General features: G+C 46.9%; 1 long non-coding RNA gene across 1 annotated transcript; it reads left to right on the plus strand.

The window, feature by feature from the left end:
- Positions 1-4: 4 nt before the first annotated feature.
- On the plus strand, positions 5-948 carry LOC106605286 (uncharacterized). The gene is made up of 2 exons (XR_001328819.2): positions 5-311; positions 607-948. It is a non-coding gene; the product is annotated as an uncharacterized lncRNA (long non-coding RNA).
- Positions 949-15,930: the final 14,982 nt, after the last annotated feature.

Consider the following 15,930-nt stretch of genomic DNA (forward strand, 5'->3'; position numbering starts at 1 on the left):
CTCTCTCTCTCTCTCTCTCACTCACTCTCTCTCGGAGGGAGGGAGGGGCAAGGCAGGCCATTAGTTGACTGTGTGGGAGAGCCACAGTCACCAGACACCTCAGAGAGAGAGAGGGAATTGTGGGCAGAAAGAGATGGAATGGGATGATGGAGATATGCTCTACTGCCTCTGAGTGAGATGTCTCCTGTCCCGCCAGTGGTTGCAGGTGTGAGACAACTAAGGAGTCAGGGCTCTTGGGTACCAACCAGTCTCTTGCAGTGAAGATGGTTGCAAATGGTGAATCCATCTATCTGCATGGGTTTATGAATGAGGTGACTTCCCTTGTAGGTTTGTGATATCAGAGCTAATAAGGGATTTAGTGGTGGTTGTGGACAAATCGGGGAAGATACAATACTAGGAAACCCTAGTCAACACAACAGGCTATGAGGCGGTCAATCACTTTAAGACAGGGTTATTATGCATGTCATTATTTCATTTATTTACAAAGGGGTAATTGTTACACTATTTTGTGTAACAATGTGTAACAATCAAGCATTCCTACTGGGCGATTAACGTATAATGTGATTTTGAATTATGTATTAAAACCCCCCTGCTTTTGTGTTCCAGGCAGACGCCCACAGAAAGTGATGCAGTGCAGAAGCATGGTGGATCCATGTTGCAACAGAGCTTAAGGCTGAAATGTTTCATTGGAGCACATGGCAAATGGACTTTGTGCTGTATGACTAAGTGATCAAATATGGACTCCAGCCTGCTGGCCTGTGTCGCTACTTGTGTCCCTTTTTGTATGTTGTATGATGGTTTTAACTAACATGGATTTTAAGCTAAACGTAAGAGAAAAGGATGTTTATGTAAATGAAATATGGAGACGATGAAATCGAATTCAATTGAGAAACTTTGTGGTGAAACCTTGGTAAACACCATGCCTTAAAATAAATGCATTGAACTGTCCTTTTGTTGTTTGCCTCTGTTTTCACAATGCCTGCTCAACCCAGACCCAGATCCTGTCACTTTTCTACCTTGTGACATAGTCATAAGACAGGGTTAGCATGATTATCTGAAAACCTCATGTCGGAATATAATTTGGCTCCAATTTTTCTCGGCAGAATGTTATTCGAGGAAGGCTAAAATAGCTCACTGCAGTAGCTCAAAGACAAGCATATAGAATTAGCATTACTTGTGGCCCTCCATCTCTTGATGTCTATGAGATGGAGACAATTTTTACCCCAGGGACAAATAGTATGGCCCACCCCCATCCCTCTTAGTCATCATACACATGAATAAGGTCATAGTGTCCTGACCACAATTACCAGCTATAAGCTGAATTGCCATTTCTGCTGCAGTAGTCAGGAGATAGTGATGGCTCAGGACTTCCTCCCTACTCTCCGTACTTTAACTGAGCTCAGCAAGGCAAGGCGGGAAGGCAATAAACATTTTCACAAGTGTTCCACTCAAATCAAATCAAATTGTATTAGTCACATGCGCCGAATACAACGGGTGTAGACCTTACAGTGAAATGCTTTCTTACAAGCCCCTAACCAACAATGCAGTTTCCAAAAAATATGGATAAGAATAAGAGATAAAAGTAACAAGTAATTAAAGAGCAGCAGTAAAATAACAATAGCGAGACTATATTCAGGGGGGTACCGACACAGAGTCAAAGGCACTGCAAATAGTCTGGGTAGCCACTTGACTAGATGTTCAGGAGCTGTTTAGAAGCCTCTTGGACCTAGACTTGGCACTCCGGTACCGCTTGCTGTGCGGTAGCAGAGAGAACACTCTATGACTAGGGTGGCTGGAGTCTTTGACAATTTTTAGGGCCTTCCTCTGATACCACCTGGTATAGAGGTCCTGGATGGCAGGAAGCTTGGCCCCAGTGATGTACTGGGCCGTTCGCACTACCCTCTGTAGTGCCTTGCGGACGGAGGCCGAGCAGTTGCCATACCAAGCAGTGATGCAACCAGTCAGGATGCTCTTGATGGTGCAGCTGTAGATGCTCGGTCCTCTTTTTCCTGGAGTAGATAAATGTGTAGAATAGTGTTTGAAATGTGACATTGAGCATACAGAATGCTTTACACCACCCATTATTAATGCAATGGATTGATATCAAAGAGAAGAAAACTTCAAATTAAATTTAATTAAATGAGATAATGTTTTTCAACAGTTTTTTCGTTTATTTTCTTTTAAGTGGCAGTCTGTGTGGCAGTGTACATGTCTGTTTGCATTTAAATGAGGAATGCTTATGCAAAGGGTTTATGGAATATACTTTATACATTCTCATCATATTCCATATTCTCTGAACATAAGAAAATATAGAGAATACGTAGAATTTTGTATTTCTTTTTGAGCTAATGCTCCAAATCTATGATGGAGTTAGGGATAGGAAGTCTCCAATAATCGAGGGCAGAGCAGGATATACTGAATAAAGCAGCCAATCAGAACAATGGGTAATCAAATGAAGGACAAATAGCCAATATTCACCACCCCCACACCTCATCAAGAACCTCAAAGCATCACAGGGGACATCCTAAGGATGTTAGGTAACATTCCCGTTGGGTCCCTTCTAGGTTTCAGTGAGATGTTATCTAACTGGAAGTTCTGAAAACGTTCTAGGAACATTAAAGCTTCAATGCAGCTGTTTTTATCTCAATATCAAATAATTTCTGGGTAACAATTAATTAAGAACCTTTTGTGATTTTTTTTCAATTAAAATGGTCAAAAAGAAGCAAAAATAGCTTCTTAGCAAAGGACAATTTCTCAATCAAGAATTTTGCTAGGACAGTCTGGGAGTGGGGAGGGAAAACTGAAAACTAGTTGTTATTGGCAGAGAGGTTGGGAACTCTCTTTCTTATTGGTCTATTAACCAATTTAACACATGGTGATGTCACCATAGAAGGTCAAAACTCCATCCCACCAAAACAGGCTGAAATGTCAGGGCGGTCTTTTCAAACAGCTCATTCACTTAAAGGGCATTATCATAATTTTCATAATTTCACAGTATTATTGCAACCTCATAGTGTAGAAATGAGGTTGTAATACACCCATCTAGTGCTGGGTCAGATCACCCTTGGCCTTCAGAACAGCCTGAATTCTTTGGGACACGGAAACATTGCTCAATTGGTATCAAGGGACCTAACGTGTGCCAGGAAAACATTCCCCACACCACTACACCACCGCCATCAGCCTGTACCACTGACACCAGGCAGGATAGGGCTGTGAATTCTGACTCTGCCATCAGCATGACTCAACAGACACCAGGATTTGTCAGACCAGGCAATGTTTTTTCCACTCCTCAATTGTCCAGTACTGGTGACCATGTGCCCACTGAAGCCGCTTCTTCTTGTTTTTAGCTGATAGAAGTGGGACCCGGTGTGGTTGTCTGCTGCATTTATGTACCACAGTATGAGTCATAATACCCATAAAACCTAGCCGTAAAACACAGAAATGGTTCCAATCGTTTTTTCATTATACATTTTTACGTTGGGGATTTTAGAATTACTTCATATAAGGTCTGTGCTTCGTGTAGGTTTACCCTGGTGTAACACTTGGATAACCGTGCAAATCTCTCTCGGACAAGGTAACTTTGATCAATATGTTCGCCTGTAATTACCCCTACAAATTGAAATGCTAATTAGCCGCTAAGGTGGCTCGCATGCAGAACTACACATCTTGACGCAAGCTAAGGAGGGCATCAAGGCATTTCAAAATGGCTACAGGGATATATGTGCAGGAGTCAGGTCTTTGGTTCACGGGGTCTGGGATCCTGGGTGCCTCACTGGATGGTCTGGTGGGCACCACAGCAGTAGTGGAGGTCAAGTGTATGGTGCCAGGTGCAAGGGACCTTACCACTGAAGAGGCAGTGAAGTCAAAGGATTTTAATATCAAGTAGGGAGGTTACATCCTCCGTGAAGACCATCCTTACTGGCACCAACTCCACATCACTGAACTCTTCTTCATTCCGTGGACCACCAAAGCCTCCATCACCATCCTCATCCAGCGTGACGACCTCTTACAGACTCATATTGCTTCTCCTGTCAGTACCTGTTTTCAGGGAAGCCAGTGGTCCAAAAATATTCCACATAGCTCATACACACACACACACACACACACACACACACACACACACACACACACACACACACACACACACACACACACACACACACACACACACACACACACACACACACACACACACACACACACACACACACACACACACACACACACAGAATAGATTATATTACATACAAGTTTTGCTCAAAGCAGCCAACTAAAGTAATGTAGCTAACGTAAGTTTAATCACAAAGGCTTTTCTGAGTGCATTTCCTCACAGTTTTATTCAGTAGTACAACACAATTCACATTGCATTTTATCATGGGCACAGTGGGAATTTATAACTGTGACTTTTAAACAGTCATTATGCTAGCCTATGCTGGTTTGCTTTTTACTTGTAAGGAAGGTAATGTCCGTTGAACATGTAACTACAGTCGGGGCTTATCTTATCACACTTCTCCAGCAACGCCTCTTGCTTACAGAGGTTGGAAAACGCTGAAATCGGAGTAGTGGTTACAATCCAGTACATAGCACAGAACCATCCTTGCTTCTGATCGACCAAGAGACCTACGGTTAGCTAGTTTGCTACAAAGGCCAGAGGTTAATTCAAAAAATGTAAGTGATAAAAAAATGCTAAGGTAGCTAGCGAGATAATTTGAAAAATGCTAAACAAGAATACACATTATGTAACGGCTGTCATTGAAATGAGACCAAGGTGCAGCGGAGGATGTGTTCATCTTGAAAGGTTTTAATGACCTATACAAAAACACTATACAAAAAAGAAACCAAAAGAACGACCAGCAACAGTTCTGTCAGGAACAAACTCTAAACAGAAAACATTCACCCACAAACCCCAAAAGAAAAACAGGCTGCCTATGTATGACTCCCAATCAGCAACAACGATCTACACCTGTTCCTGATTGAGAGCCATACACGGCCGAAACAAAGAAAACCACCAACATAGAAAAAGAAACCTAGAACGCCCACCCATGTCACACCCTGGCCAAAACAAAAATAGAAAACAAAAAACCCTCTCTATGGCCAGGGCGTTACAGTACCCCCCCAAAGGTGCGGACTCCGGCCGCAAAACCTGACTCTAAAGGGGAGAGTCCGGGTGGGCCTTCCTACAGCGGCGGCTCTGGTGCGGGACGTGGACCCCGCTCCACCCTCGGCTTAGCCCACTTCGGTGGCGCCCCTGGCTGCGCCGGTGGCCTGCGGGCGACCCTGGCTGCGCCCGGATGGCGGGCGACCCTGGCTGCGCCTGGCTGGCGGGCGACCCTGGCTGCGCCCGGCTGGCGGGCGACCCTGGCTGCTCCGGACAGGCGGGCGACCCTGGCGGCTCCAGACAGGCGGGCGACCCTGGCGGCTCCGGACAGGCGGGCGACTCTGGCGGCTCCGGACAGGCTGGGGAGACCCACAGGAGGCCTGGTCTGAGGAGGAGGCACAGGATATACCAGGATGGAGAGACCCACTGGAGGCCTGGTCCGAGGAGGAGGCACAGGATAAACCGGGCTGTGGGGGAGCACTGGAGTTCTGGTGCGTAGGCTTGCCACCCATACTCCAGGCTGAATGCCCACTCTTGCCCGGCACAGGCGGAGCGCAGGCATAGGACGAACTGAACCCTCCCAGCGCCCCGGAAACAGAGTGCGCAGCACCAGCGCAGGATAGCCTGGACCGAAACAGCGCACTGGAGACCAGACGCGCTGAGCTGGCACAATCCGTCCTGGCTCGATGCCCACACTCGCATGGCACTTGCGGGGGGCTGGTCTATAGCGCACCGGGCTCTGAGCGCGCACTGGAGACACCGTGCGCTTCACAGCATAACACGGTGCCTGACCAGTACCACGCTGCTTCCGGTAAGAACGGGGAGTTGGCCCAGAATTCGATCCTGGCTCTGCCACAGTCCCCGTGTGCCCCCCCCCAAAAAATGTTTTGGGGCTGCCTCTCGTGCCTGTTGCGCTCCCTTGCCTCATACCACCGCCTCTCAGCTTTCGCTGCCTCGATCTCCCACTGCGGGCGGCGATACTCCCCAGCTTGAGCCCATGGTCCCTTTCCGTCCAGTAATTCCTCCCACTGCCAAGAATCCTGAACCTTCGGCTCCTGCTCCTTCCTCTGCTTGGTCCGTTGTCGGTGGGTGAATCTGTAACGGCTGACGTTGAAATGAGACCAAGGTGCAGCGGAGGATGTGTTCATCTTGAAAGGTTTTAATGACCGAATGAACACTATACAAAAAAGAAACCAAAAGAACGACCAGCAACAGTTCTATCAGGAACAAACTCTAAACAGAAAACATTCACAAACAAACCCCAAAGGAAAAACAGGCTGCCTATGTATGACTCCCAATCAGCAACAACGATCTACACCTGTTCCTGATTGAGAGCCATACACGGCCGAAACAAAGATAACCACCAACATAGAAAAAGAAACCTAGAACGCCCACCCATGTCACACCCTGGACAAACCAAAAATAGAGAACAAAAAACCCTCTCTATGGCCAGGGCATTACACATTAGAAACACAATCAATTATTTACATGAGAAAGTAAAAAGGCTATAATATCTACTTTATTTACATTTTACATTTTTTATTTAACCTTTATTTAACTAGGCAAGCCAGTTAAGAACAAATTCTTATTTACTTGCTAGGTTACTTGCTACTAGTCGAAGAGTTTGCATTGAGAAATGTGCCTTGAGAGATGATGTCAAAGCTGGTGTGAGACAACTAAGGAGTCAGGGCTCTTGGGTACCAACCAGTCTCATGCAGTGAAGATGGTTGCAAATGGTGAATCCATCTATCTGCATGGGTTTATGAATGAGGTGACTTCCCTTGTAGGTTTGTGATATCAGAGCTAATAAGGGATTTAGTGGTGGTTGTGGACAAATCGGGGAAGATACAATACTAGGAAACCCTAGTCAACACAACAGGCTATGAGGCGGTCAATCACTTTTAGACAGGGTTATTATGCATGTCATTATTTCATTTATTTACAAAGTGGTAATTGTTACACTATTTTGTGTAACAATGTGTAACAATCAAGCATTCCTACTGGATGATTAACGTATAATTTGATTTTGAATTATGTATTAAAACCCCCCCTGCTTTTGTGTTCCAGGCAGACGCCCACAGAAAGTGATGCAGTGCAGAAGCATGGTGGATCCATGTTGCAACAGAGCTTAAGGCTGAAATGTTTCATTGGAGCACATGGCAAATGGACTTTGTGCTGTATGACTAAGTGATCAAATATGGACTCCAGCCTGCTGGCCTGTGTCGCTACTTGTGTCCCTTTTTGTTTGTTTTGTATGTTGTATGATGGTTTTAACTAACATGGATTTTAAGCTAAACGCCTTGATGCCCTCCTCTTCGTTCTCTCTGCCCCACTTTACAGACAACACCCCATCCAATGACTGTGAACACCTTGAAATGCATTCGTTGTAAGAAATGTGCTATATAAATAAAGTTTGATTTGATTGATGGCATTTCAGCTGTAGAATATTTAATAAACTGTAATTTTGAACAATTTTTCATTAAACTTGTAATTGATAACTTGGAATTTTATCACTTGACATATCAATCATATAGTGGGATCCTATAAATCAAGACTGTATGAATGCATGTACCACTCAGGATAAATAAATACTGTGCCTTTGAAGATTTGTCTCTGGTCATGAAACTACCATACCGGCTGGACGTCTTAACAAAGTCCATTTTGAATGTCAATAGATTTTTTTTCATCAATGACAACATTCAAGAACTGAGTTATCACTCATCGAAGTCTAGTATCCGGGGTAATCTGGTTAATGATTTTATCATTGATTAAGTGGCTCTTTCCTTGTTGAATGTTGACAGCTGTACAGAACACATTGTATTGCTAAGATGCTCAAACTTAACTTAATAGCTACACTCACTGACACAGGATAAATTTTATCCCTTATGCTGGCCCTGACCAAACCGGTAAATTGCCCCTCACTATAGCTGCACTTCTCCACATGGCCAGACTTATAGTGGTCTTCACCCCTTTTAATGCTCTTGTGCTCGTCCTTGAAAAATGCCACAAAGTCTGAAATAGACACAGAAGTCGACACAATGTACAAACAATTACAGCGAGGGTAAAAAGTATTTGATCCCCTGCTGATTTTGTACGTTTGCCCACTGACAAAGAAATGATCAGTCTATAATTTTAATGGTAGGTTTATTTGAACAGTGAGAGACAGAATAACAACAACAAAAATCCAGAAAAACGCATATCAAAAATGTTATAAAATGATTTGCATTTTAAAGAGGGAAATAAGTATTTGATCCCTCTCCAAAACATGACTTAGTAGTTGGTGGCAAAACCCTTGTTGGAAATCACAGAGGTCAGACGTTTCTTGTAGTTGGCCACCAGGTTTGCACACATCTCAGGAGGGATTTTGTCCCACTCCTCTTTGCAGATCTTCTCCAAGTAATTTGGCAACTTGAACCTTCAGCTCCCTCCACAGATTTTCTATGGGATTAAGGTCTGGAGACTGGCTAGGCCACTCCAGGACCTTAATGTGCTTCTTCTTGAGCCACTCCTTTGTTGCCTTGGCCGTGTGTTTTGGGTCATTGTCATGCTGGGATACCCATCCACGACCCATTTTCAATGCCCTGGCTGAGGGAAGGAGGTTCTCACCCAAGATTTGACGGTACATGGCCCCGTCCATCGTCCCTTTAATGCGGTGAAGTTGTCCTTTCCCCTTAGCAGAAAAACACCCCCAAAGCATAATGTTTCCACCTCCATGTTTGATGGTGGGGATGGTGTTCTTGGGGTCATAGGCAGCATTCCTCCTCCTCCAAACACGGCGAGTTGAGTTGATGCCAAAGAGCTCCATTTTGGTCTCATCTGACCACAACACTCACCCAGTTGTCCTCTGAATCATTCAGATGTTCATTGGCAAACTTTAGACAGGCATGTATATGTGCTTTCTTGAGCAGGGGGACCTTGCGGGCGCTGCAGGATTTCAGTCCTTCACGGTGTAGTGTGTTGACAGTTATTTTGTGTTTCTTCCATTTGCGAATAATCGCACCAACTGTTGTCACCTTCTCACCAAACTGCTTGGTGATGGTCTTGTAGCCCATTCCAGCCTTGTGTAGGTCTACAATCTTGTCCCTGACATCCTTGGAGAGCTCTTTGGTCTTGGCCATGGTGGAGAGTTTGGAATCTGATTGATTGATTGCTTCTGTGGACAGGTGTCTTTTATACAGGTAACAAATTGAGATTAGGAGCACTCCCTTTAAGAGTGTGCTCCTAATCTCAGCTCGTTACCTGTATAAAAGACACCTGGGAGCCAGAAATCTTTGTGATTGAGAGGGGGTCAAATACTTATTTCCCTCATTAAAATGCAAATCAACTTATAATATTTTTGACATGCGTTTTTATGGATTTTTTGGTTGTTATTCTGTCTCTCACTGTTCAAATAAACCTACCATTAAAATTATAGACTGATCATTTCTTTGTCAGTGGGCAAACGTACAAAATCAGCAGGGGATCAAATACTTTTTTCCCTCACTGTATCTAGGCTAAGTAAAACCATTTTTTTAATCTACTGCTCTGCTAACTAGCTATCTAAAGTGTAGTCAGTGGCAAGCTAAGACAGAGAAAAGAGGACTTCAGTTCATGGTGTAAGGTATGCGTAACTGGCTGCAGGGATGTCAGGCGCAAGAGAGCAGAATTGGGTAGCAAACGGAGCCCTTTATTACGGCGAACAAACACACGGCACTAAGAACACTAAACAAATACGGGTTGATATAACCCGGCGCAAACATGTCTGACGTGCACATACACGTAACAACAAACAATTCCACACACAGACATGGGGGAAACAGAGGGTAATATACATTCAGTCTGATGAGGGAATGTGAACCAGGTGTGCGGGAAAACAAGACAAAACAAATGGAAAATGAAAGGTGGAGCATCGATGGCTAGAAAACCGGTGACGTCGACCGCCGAACACCGCCCAAACAAGGAGAGGGACCGACTTCGGCGGGAGTCTTGATAGTACCTCCCCCTTGACGCGTGGCTCTAGCAGCGCACCGACACCGGCCTCGGGGACGACCCGGAGGGCGAGGTGCAGGGCGATCCGGACGGCGACGGTGGAACTCCCGCAGCAGTGAAAGGTCCAACGCGTCCTCCACCGGAACCCAGCATTTCTCCTCCGGCCCGTACCCCTCCTACTCCACGAGGTACTGAAGGCCCCTTGCCCGACGCCTCGAATCCAGTATGGAGCAAACGGAATACACCTGGGCCCCCTCAATGTCCAGAGGGGGCGGAGGAACCTCCCGCACCTCAGACTCCTGGAGCGGACCAGCCACCATCGGCCTGAGGAGAGACACATGGAACGAGGGGTTAATACGGTAATCGGGGGGAAGCTGTAACCTGTAACTAACCTCATTCAGCCTCCTCAGGACTTTAAATGGCCCCACAAACTGCGGCCCCAGCTTCCAGCAGGGCAGGTGGAGGGGCAGGTTTCGAGTCGAGAGCCAGACCCGGTGTCCCGGTGCGAACACCTGCAGTGAGGCAGTGACGGTTTGCTCTGGCTTTCTGGCGCAGCACGGCCCGCTGAAGGTGTCTCCTCTGCGCGCCTGAACCAGTCGTCCACCGCAGGAGCCTCGATCTGACTCTGATGCCAAGGCGCCAGAACCGGCTGGTACCCCAGTACGCACTGGAAGGGGGAGAGGTTAGTGGAGGAGTGGTGGAGCGAGTTCTGGGCAATCTCTGCCTAGGGCACGAACACCGCCCACTCCCCCGGCCGGTCCTGGCAATAAGACCTCAGAATCCTACCCATATCCTGGTTAACTCTCTCCACCTGCCCGTTACTCTCGGGGTGAAAAGCCGAGGTAAGGCTGTTCGAGACCCCCAGACGTTCCATGAACGCCCTTCAGACCCTCGAAGTGAACTGGGGACCCCGATCAGACACTGTTATCCTCAGGCACCCCGTAGTGCCGGAAGACGTGTTTTAACAAGGCCTCCGCAGTCTGTAGGGCCGTAGGGAGACCAGGCAGAGGGAGGAGACTGCAAGACATGGAAAAACGGTCCACAACTACCAGGATCGTTGTGTTAACCTGTGAGGGAGGAAAATCGGTAAGGAAATCGACCGACAGGTGCGACCAAGGCCGTTGTGGAACAAGCAAGGGGTGTAGCTTACCTCTGGGCAGGTGCCTAGGAGCCTTACACTGGGCACACACCGAGCAGGAGGAAACATAAACCCTCACGTCCTTAGCCAAAGTGGGCCAACAGTACTTCCCACTCAAACAGCGCACCGCCCGACCGATGCCTGGATGACCAGAGGAAGGTGACGTGTGGGCCCAATAGATCAGCCGGTCACGGACAGCAGACGGAACGTACAGACGCCCAGCGGGACACTGGAGGGGAGCGGGTTCTGCACGTAACGCCTGCTCAATGTCCGCGTCCAGCTCTCCACACTACCGGCGCCACCAGGCAGGAAGCCGGGAGTATGGGGGTGGGATCCATGGGCCGCTCCTCTGTGTCATACAGCCGGGACAGTGCGTCTGCCTGCACGTTCTGGGAACCTGGTCTGTAAGAAAGCGTGAAAACAAAACGGGTGAAAAACATGGCCCACCTTACCTGGCGAGGGTTCAGACTCCTCGCTGCCCAGATGTACTCCAGATTACGGTGGTCAGTCCAGATGAGATTTTTTTTTTTTTTTCCAAGATGGCGTAGCAGTTCAGACGTCCTCTACCCTCCTCTTGTCGTGTCCCGTGTATATATATATTTACATATTTTTTTTCTTCACTTATCTTTATATATATATATATATATATTTTTTTTTTTTATTCTAAATACTCAACCTCAAAGCACTCTCCTGCAACCCGCCTCACCAATTTAAAAAAGAAAGTATTATTTACCTCATCTGAATTCCACAACAGAAGCTAGCAAGTGTTTAGCCATTTTCACTGGCTAACGTTGAAGTTCAGCTAGCCACGGTTAGCTGTCCTCAGCTATCCATTAGCTCGAAAAGCTATCGCCAGTTTTTGTACAGCGCGATTCAGACCAGAGCATACCGGACCTATTCTCTCTCCTTTCCCCGATTTCTACCGCAGGCTCTGGACATTTACACCTGGATCTTGCAGCTAACTAGCTGCTACCTGAGTGACTATTGGCAACGTCGGTCACGGAATTAACACACATTATTACGGAGCTAGCCAGCTGAAGAGTTCCGTCAGCCACTCCTGGGCTATTCATGAGCTAGCCAGCTGAAGTGTCTCCTGGGCTACAACTCACCTATCTTGACCCGTTTTACTGCCGATGCGGAGCCCCATCGGGTCTTCACGACTGGACCACCGACGTTATCTGCCCGAGGGAGTTATCCAACTGGCCCCTCCGTCGCGACGTAACCTGATCGCCCATCTGTGGCCCGCTAATCGTTAGCTGTCTTTTCGGCTGCGATCTGAATAGGTCTATCGGACACTTTTCTTGGGCCACTATAACTAACTATTTTTCCAACTTGGACTGGTCCCCCCTTCCACACGGAACCCCACTAACCCACAGACGGAAACGCACGAGGTGGCTAAAAACAGACCTCCCTCCCATCTTCCACCAGCTTGCTACCTATGGCCCGGCTAGCTGTCTGAATCTCACTGGACCCTTTGATCACTCGGCTAAGCATGCCTCTCCTTAATGTCAATATGCCTTCTCCATTGCTGTTCTGGTTAGTGTTTATTGGCTTATTTCACTGTAGAGCCTCTAGCCCTGCTCATTATACCTTATCCAACCTCTCAGTTCCTCCACCCACACATGCTATGACATCTTCTGGTTTCAATGATGTTTCTAGAGACAATATCTCTCTCATAATCACTAAATGCCTAGGTTTACCTCCTCTGTACTCACATCCCACCATACCTTTGTCTGTACATTATACCTTGAAGCTATTTTATCGCCCCCAGAAACCTGCTCCTTTTTCTCTCTATTCTGGACGTCACAGACGACCAATTCTTATAGCTTTTAGCCGTACCCTCATACTTATTCTTCTCTGCTCCTCTGGGGATGTAGAGGTGAATCCAGGCCCTGCAGTGCCTGGCTCCACTCCTACTCCCCAGGCGCTCTCTTTGATGACTTCTGTAACCGTAATAACCTTGGTTTCATGCATGTTAACATTAGAAGCCTCCTCCCTAAGTTTGTTTTATTCACTGCTTTAGCACACTCTGCCAACCCGGATGTCCTAGCTGTGTCTGAATCTTGGCTTAGGAAGTCCACCAAAAACTCTGAAATCTTCATCGCTAACTACAACGTTTTCAGACAAGATAGAACGACCAAAGGGGGCGGTGTTGCAATCTACTGCAGAGATAGCCTGCAGAGTTCTGTCCTGCTATCCAGGTCTGTACCCAAACAATTTGAACTTCTACTTTTAAAAATCCACCTCTCCAAAAACAAGTCTCTCACCGTTGCCGCCTGCTATAGACCCCCTCGGCCCCTAGTTGTGCTCTGGACACCATATGTGAACTGATTGCCCCCCATCTATCTTCAGAGCTCGTGCTACTAGGTGACCTAAACTGGGACATGCTTAACACCCCAGCCATCCTACAATCCAAGCTTGATGCCCTCAATCTCACACAAATTATTAATGAACCCACCAGGTACAACCCCAAAGCTGCAAACACTGGCACCCTCATAGATATCATCCTAACCAACGTGCCCTCTAAATACACCTCTGCTGTTTTCAACCAAGATCTCAGCGATCACTGCCTCATTGCCTGCACCCGTAATGGGTCAGCGGTCAAACGACCTCCACTCATCACTGTCAAATGCTCCCTGAAACATTTCAACGAGCAAGCCTTTCTATTCGACCTGGCCCTGTTATCCTGGAAGGATATTGACCTCATCCCGTCAGTAGAGGATGCCTGGTTATTTTTTTTTAAATGCCTTCCTCTCCATCTTAAATAAGCATGCCCCATTCAAGAAATTTAGAACCAGGAACAGATATAGCCCTTGGTTCTCCCCAGACCTGACTGCCCTTAACCAACACAAAAATATCCTGTGGCGTTCTGCATTAGCATCGAACTGCCCCCGCGATATGCAACTTTTTAGGGAAGTTAGAAACCAATACACACAGGCAGTTAGAAACGCCAAGGCTAGCTTTTTCAAACAGAAATTCGCTTCGTGCAACTCCAACTCTAAAAAGTTCTGGGACATTGTAAAGTCCATGGAGAATAAGAACACCTCCTCCCAACTGCCCACTGCACTGAGGATAGGAAACTCTGTCACCACCGATAAGCCCACTATAATTGAGAATTTCAATAAGCATTTTTCTACGGCTGGCCATGCTTTCCACCTAACTACCCCTACTGCATTCAACAGCACTGCACCCCCACAGCTACTCGCCCAAGCCTCCCCCATTTCTCCTTCTCCCAAATCCATTCAGCTGATGTTCTGAAAGAGCTGCAAAATCTGGACCCCTACAAATCAGCTGGGCTTGACAATCTGGACCCTTTCTTTCTAAAATTATCTGCCGAAATTATTGCAACCCCTATTACTAGCCTGTTCAACCTCTCTTTCGTGTCGTCTGAGATTCCCATAGATTGGAAAGCAGCTGCTGTCATCCCCCTCTTCAAAGGAGGTGACACTCTTGACCCAAATTGCTACAGACCTATATCCATCCTACCCTGTCTTTCTAAGGTCTTCGAAAGCCAAGTCAACAAACAGATTACCGACCATTTCGAATCCCACCGCACCCTCTCCGCTATGCAATCTGGTTTCAGAGCTGGTCATGGGTGCACCTCAGCCACGCTCAAGGTCCTAAACGACATCGTAACCGCCATCGATAAGAAACAATACTGTGCTGCCGTATTCATTGACCTGGCCAAAGCTTTTGACTCTGTTAATCACCACATCCTCATCGGCAGACTCAGTAGCCTTGGTTTCTCAAACGATTGCGTCGCCTGGTTCACCAACTACTTCTCTGACAGAGTTCAGTGTGTCAAATCGGAGGGCCTACTGTCTGGACCTCTGGCAGTCTCTATGGGGGTACCACAGGGTTCAATTCTTGGGCCAACTCTTTTCTCTGTATACATAAATGATGTCGCTCTTGCTGCTGGTGAATCTCTGATCCACCTCTACGCAGACGACACCATTCTGTACACTTCTGGCCCTTCTTTGGACACTGTGTTAACAACCCTCCAGACGAGCTTCAATGCCATTCAACTCTCCTTCCGTGGTCTCCAACTGCTCCTAAACACAAGTAAAACTAAATGCATGCTCTTCAACCGATCGCTGCCTGCACCTGCCCGCCTGTCCAGCATCACTTCTCTGGACGGTTCTAACTTAGAATTTGTGGACAACTACAAATACCTAGGTGTCTGGTTAGACTGTAAACTCTCCTTCCAGACTCACATCAATCATCTCCAATGCAAAGTGAAATCTCGAATTGGCTTCCTATTTCGCAACAAAGCATCCTTCACTCATGCTGCCAAACATACCCTCGTAAAACTGACCATCCTACCAATCCTCGACTTCGGCGATGTCATTTACAAAATAGCTTCCAATACCCTACTCAACAAGCTGGATGCAGTCTATCACAGTGCCATCCGTTTTGTCACCAAAGCCCCATATACTACCCACCACTGCGACCTGTACGCTCTCGTTGGCTGGCCTTCGCTTCATAATCGTCGCCAAACACATTGGCTCCAGGTCATCTACAAGACCCTGCTAGGTAAAGTCCCCCCTTATCTCCGCTCACTGGTCACCATAGCAGCACCCACCTGTAGCACGCGCTCCAGCAGGTATATCTCTCTGGTCACCCCTAAAGCCAACTCCTCCTTTGGTCGTCTCTCCTTCCAGTTCTCTGCTGCCAATGACTGGAACGAACTACAAAAATCTCTGAAACTGGAAACACTTATCTCCCT

The sequence above is a fragment of the Salmo salar genome, chromosome ssa05 (assembly GCF_905237065.1).
Source record: "Salmo salar chromosome ssa05, Ssal_v3.1, whole genome shotgun sequence".
NCBI classification, from domain to species: domain Eukaryota; kingdom Metazoa; phylum Chordata; class Actinopteri; order Salmoniformes; family Salmonidae; genus Salmo; species Salmo salar.